Raw genomic sequence first — 5,939 nt, 5'->3', positions numbered from 1 at the left:
GGCGGGGGGATAAAATGGACACATATGTAATACCCTTTGTAATACTTTAAGCAATAAAAAAAAAAAAAGAAATGTTCCTTCAGGGAAAATGGGTTTGAATGAGGTGAGTGGGGCATGGCTGGCCCTGAGTCCCTACTCAGTATCCCCTACCCCCCACTATCCCTCAGGAGGTCACAGGGCGGCCAGAGCCCTTCGGTTCCAGAACCACCAGAGACTGGGATAGCTGGGGGAGAGGAAGGCAGAACAGCTGAGGGGAATTTGCTTTGGGGCCACCTGAGTCCCACAGGTCCTTGAGGGGGTTAGGGGGAGCTTTGGCCTGTCTAAAGCAAGGAAAGGTGGCCAGGCCTGCCCTGTGCCCTGACCTGGACTGCCAGGGTCCGGGCTGGGCACAGTGTCCATTTTCTAACAGTCCAGCAGGGGAAAGACAGACAGAAGGCAGGGCCAAGCCCCAGGGAGAGGCAGCATCTGTTCAGGTTAGATGGCCTCCAGCATCCCAGGCTGGAAGCAGGCTATCTCCTGGAATATGCGCTCCTTCAGCCACTCCTTGGGTAGATCATCCAGCTCCATGTCAAAGGTGAAAGGTTCCTGGCCACTGGCTCATCTGTTGGGTCGTAGTACTGCTCCAGGTAGGGATGAGCCAAGGCTTCTTCCAATGTGATCTGTTTATTAGGGTTAAAGGTCAACATCCGGTCCAGCAGGAAGGGCTTTGAAGTCTGACTTGGGGAATAGCTTGGCCCAGGCCACCTTGGTCTTGGAAGGCAGAGGATGTAGGCAGTTTTGGGATTTCATGTTGATGATACAATTCAGGTCCTCTGGGGATGGGGAGCCCAGGATACCCAGAATGTGATTGAGCTGGTCCATGTATTGCTTGCCAGGGAAGATGGGGTGGTTGGAGAGCATTTCAGCCAGAACGCAGCCCATGGACCAGATGTCAATGGACTTGGAATTAAGCATGATCTCTGGGGCCCTGTACCAGCGTGTGGCCATATATTCTGTCAGGAAGCCAGTGTGGTGATGCTCAGGATCGACAATCTGTGCCAGGCCAAAATCTCAGATCTTAAGGTCACAGGTGGTGTTGATGAGCAGGTAGGAGGGCTTTCAATCCCGGTGGAGTACGGTAGCTGAGTGGCTATACTTGAGGCCCCGCAGGATCTGTTAGAAGAAATAGCAGATGGTTGCTGCTCAGTTGCTGGCTTTTGAGCAACCTGTACAGGTCTGTCTCTATTAGGTCCTGCACAATGTAGACATCCTTCATGGCATCCAGCGTAGGTGCCTGAAAAATGTCTCAGATGCCAATTACATTCTCATGGCAGAAACGCAGCAAGATCTGGATTTCCTGCAGCACTGGCAGTAGGTCTAATGCACGAAGGGGCTGATTTCCTTGATGGCCACATGTGTCTTGCGTAAGTGGCCCTAAGCTGAGGTGACCATGGCCTACATGCCCTGGCCAATGTACTGCAGCTACGAGTAGCATGGGCCCACATCAAACAAGTGCCCTGGCCCACCCCCTCAGCTCCCTAGGGCTCCTCGCCCCAGAACCTTACTGCTGACTTTTTCACTCCTCCCACCCACCGCCCCAGAATTAGTTTTATTTTTTTAATTTTTTTTATTAAACCTTTATTGTTCAGATTATTACATTTGTTCCTCTTTTTTCCCCCCATAACTCCCTTCCTTCCAGTTCCCACCCCACCCTCCGCCCTCACTCCCCACCCACTGTCCTCATCCATAGGTGCACGATTTTTGTCCAGCCTCTTCCCGCATCTCCCACACCCCTTTCCTCCCCAAGAATAGTCAGTCCATTCCCTTTCTATGTCCCTGATTCTATTATAATCACCAGTTCATTCTGTTCATCAGATTATTTATTCACTTGATTCTTAGATTCACTTGTTCATAGATGCATATTTGTTGTTCATAATTTGTATCTTTACCTTTTTCTTCTTCTTCCTCTTCTTAAAGGATACCTTTCAGCATTTCATATAATACTGGTTTGGTGGTAATGAACTCCTTTAGCTTTTTCTTATCTGTGAAGCTCTTTATCTGACCTTCAATTCTGAATGATAGCTTTGCTGGATAAAGTAATCTTGGTTGTAGGTTCTTGGTATTCATCACTTTGAATATTTCTTGCCACTCTCTTCTGGCCTGCAAAGTTTCTGTTGAGAAGTCAGCTGACAGTCGTATGGGTATTCCCTTGTAGGTAACTGAGTTTCTTTCTCTTGCTGCTCTTAAGAGTCTCTCTTTGTCTTTTGCTCTTGGTATTTTAATTATGATGTGTCTTGGTGTGGTCCTCTTTGGATTCCTTTTGTTTGGGGTTCTCTGTGCTTCCTGGACTTGTAAGTCTATTTCTTTCACCAGGTAGGAGAAATTTTCTGTCATTATTTCTTCAAATAGGTTTTCAATATCTTGCTCTCTCTCTTCTTCTGGCACCCCTACAATTCGGATGTTGGTATGCTTGAAACTGTCCCAGAGGCTCCTTACACTATCTTCGTATTTTCGGATTCTTTTTTCATTTTGCTTTTCCGGTTCGGTGTTTTTGCTTCTTCGCATTTCAAATCTTTGACTTGATTCTTGCGATCCTCCAGTCTGCTGTTGGGAGTCTGTATAATATTCTTTATTTCAGTCAGTGTATGCTTAATTTCTAGTTGGTCCTTTATCACAACATCGAGGTTCTCATTAGATTTCTTGTACATCTCATTAAGTTTATCGGCAGTCTCTAGAAGACTCTTGAAAGATCTCAAAAGTGTGGTTTTGAATTCCATATCCAGCAGCCTGCTTTCCTCCAGTTCTGTCATTTGTGTCCTGTTTCTTTGTCTCGGCATTTTTTATGCTTCACTGTGTCGATAGAGTGGCTTTCTGTGCTAAGTGTCCCAATTACCTGAGGTAGACACTCTTGGTGCACCCCCTTGTGGTCTTTGTGCACAGTCTTGTTGTAGCTAAGCCTTGATTGCTGTAGGTAACACTGGGAGGGATTTGACCTCCAGGCCAACTGGCTGTGAGAATCAGCTGTGTCTGCAGTGGGAGAACTTCTGTCCTCTAGGGAGGTGCTAATCTAGCCTCTGCCTGAGGCTATCCTGCAAATGCCTCTGTGCAGGGTTTGGGCGGGGCGGGTCCCAGGGGATCAACAGGGCAGGTGGAGCGAGCAGTTATGGCTGCTCTCAGTCCCGTCCCCAGAGGCTCTGCCTCTCAGTGTCCCAGCAACTGCTGCAAACCTCGGAGAGAAAGCTGCCCTCGAGTTCCGACCACTGCCAGACAGTCCCGCTTCTCCGGTTTGAGTCTTGGTCCCTAGAGACTTGCCCGGAACTGGAGCTCAGAGCCTGAGACTCCCTCCAGATTGAAACATACAACCGTGCCCTCAGCCACCAGCCTGCTCCCCATGCACCTCCGCACCTTAGTATTTCACTTCCGCACTGCGCCTCCTCTGAGTGTCGGTATGCTTTTCTCTTCCCTTCTAGTTGTGGAATTTCCACTCAGCCAGCCTTCCTGTGGTTCTGGGTGATGTCCGTTCCATCTTTTAGTTGTATTTTTGAAGTGGTTGTGCGAGGCAGCAATCTCCGGTGTTTACCTATGCCACCATCTTGGTTTTTCCCTCCAGAATTAGTTTTATTAACCAACTAGAGGTCCAGTGCACAAATCTGTACACCGGTGGGTGCCGTAACCTCTTGCAGTGAGGGTTCAGGATCTGAAGAAGGGGCCACACACAAATAAAAACAACTAGAAATAAAATGTAAATTTAGAAGGCATGGGGGCCAGGTGGAAACCTCTCTCTAGAGGAGAAGCTCACTGACTTCTGGTCAGTCTGCTTTTTATTTACTTGAATACACATTTGCCCTTAGCAATGCATACAGGCATAGCAAAGGTAAAGTTTGGTAAACAGTAAAAGGATTATCAGGTTAGGGACTTGCCTTCAGCCATTGAGCCCACAGCAGGGCAATATTATGCTGATTTTCAGCCCTACTGAATATCCAAGTTCATTGGCCTTCCAATGGGTCTTTTTGCATTAATATGTTAACTACTGTTGGTTTTAGCCTCCGGCAAGTGGGGTCCCTCAGCCTGGCCTCTAGGATCAGGCCAAAACCAGCTCTCCAACATCCCCTTAGGGGTCCTGGATTGCAAGAGGGCGCAGGCCAGACTGAGGGACCCCACCAGTGCACAATCGGGACTGGGGAGGAATACAGGAGGTTAGCCAGCTGGGGAGGGACTGTGGGAGGGCTCCAGGGCATGTCCAGCCCATCTCATTCAGTCCGGATCCGCCAGAACCCAGCAGCAAGCTAACCTACCTGTCAAGCATCTGCCCTCTGGTGGTCAGTGCACATCATAGCAAGCAGTTGAGCAGCCTTAGCATATTATTAGCATATTATGCTTTGATTGGTTGAAGGGCCAACCAGACGACCAGAAACTTAGCATATTAGGCTTTTATTATATAGGATGTCACCCCACCTGGCCAGCATGGCTCAGTAGTTGAATGTGGACCTATGAACCAGGAGGTCACAGTTCGATTCCCAGTCAGGGCACATGCCCAGGTTGCAGGCTCAATCCCCAGTGTGGGGCATGCAGAAGATTCTCTCTCATCATTGATGTTTCTCTCTCTCTCTCCTTCTCCCTTCCTCTCTGAAATCAATAAAAATATATTTTAAAAAATAAATAAAATTAGCCAATGTCACCCCCAATAAAGCCAATAAAAAATATAAATAAATATGTTTTGAAATAGAAATGGAAAATTTTAAATCAACATCTTGCTGAATGTCAAGCTAAAGATCCACAAATATCTTGATTCTCTCTTGCTATCTTCTCTCCTGATGTGAAAATATACTGTATGATATGCAAATACATTTATCTTCTTTTCAATGTATTAATTAGATATCTTTATTGAAGACCTAGGCAAAACTATAACAGGTCCTTCACAAATAGACATGTCTTATACCACAAATCAAAATTTACAGTTAAAGAATATGGAAAGGGTAGGGTACAATTTTGGTATAAATAATGATTGACTCAACTATTGTAATGCAACATCAGGGTAGTAGAAAGAGAAGTTGATTTGAGTCAGAAAACCTGGGACCAAGTTCTTGACTCTCTGTTTACCTGCTGGGTGGTTCTAGGCAAGTCTTATAAACTCTCTGATCAGGTCTCCCTGTTCATGGCACTGAGGATTAATGATCATTGATGCTGTGTGAAAATAAAATGTAATAAATGTCAGTCTTTATTTTCTTAAATCAAGTTATCTGGCCATTTCCCTGCCATGTACACTGCTGGTGGCCTTTCCAACAATCAGCAACTAGTGAATAAAGATGCAGTGGTACATTTACACAATAGAATACTACTCAGCCACACACAAAAAAAAGAAGGATCTCTTACCCTTTGGCACAGCATGGATGGACCTGAAGAGTATTATACTTAGTGAAATAAGCCAGTCAGAGAAATACAAGTGCCATATGATTTCACTCATATGTGGATTCTAATGAACAAAATAAACTAACAAACAAAGTAGAAACAGACTCATGGATGCAGAGAACTAACTAACAGCTGTCAGAGGGGGCTGGTGAAAAAGTTGAAGAGGTTAAGAAGAAAAAAAAAATCTCAGACACAGACAACAATATAGTGATTACTGAAAGGAAAGGGGGATAGGGGAGGTAAAAGAAGGTAAAGAGGGGATAAATGGTGATGGAAGGTGACTTGACTTGGGGTAGCAAACACAGAATACAATATACAGCTGATGTATTATAGAATTGTACACCTGTAACCTATATAATTTTATTAAACAATGTCATCCCAATAAATTCAATAAATAAAAAATAAACCTGTGATTCCCCAGACTTTGACCACAGGAGAATAGGATGTGCCTGTTATGCTAATGAGCTCATTAATACCACAAATACAATTAACAAATGAAGTTGATTATCACTAGCAAACATTCACTACAAAGCGATAAATTGCTGTACTCC

The 5,939-nt window shown here is 45.3% G+C and overlaps 1 pseudogene; it reads right to left on the bottom strand.

Annotated features, from left to right (window-relative positions):
* Positions 1 to 359: 359 nt before the first annotated feature.
* LOC132226559 (mitogen-activated protein kinase 3-like) lies at positions 360 to 3,909 on the bottom strand (annotated as a pseudogene).
* Between the last annotated feature and the right edge of the window lie 2,030 nt (positions 3,910 to 5,939).

Source organism: Myotis daubentonii, chromosome 2 (genome assembly GCF_963259705.1).
Source record: "Myotis daubentonii chromosome 2, mMyoDau2.1, whole genome shotgun sequence".
Classification (NCBI taxonomy): Eukaryota; Metazoa; Chordata; class Mammalia; order Chiroptera; family Vespertilionidae; genus Myotis; species Myotis daubentonii.
The sequence above is the reverse complement of the archived record's forward strand: the minus strand, read 5'-3'. Positions and strand labels throughout refer to the sequence as shown.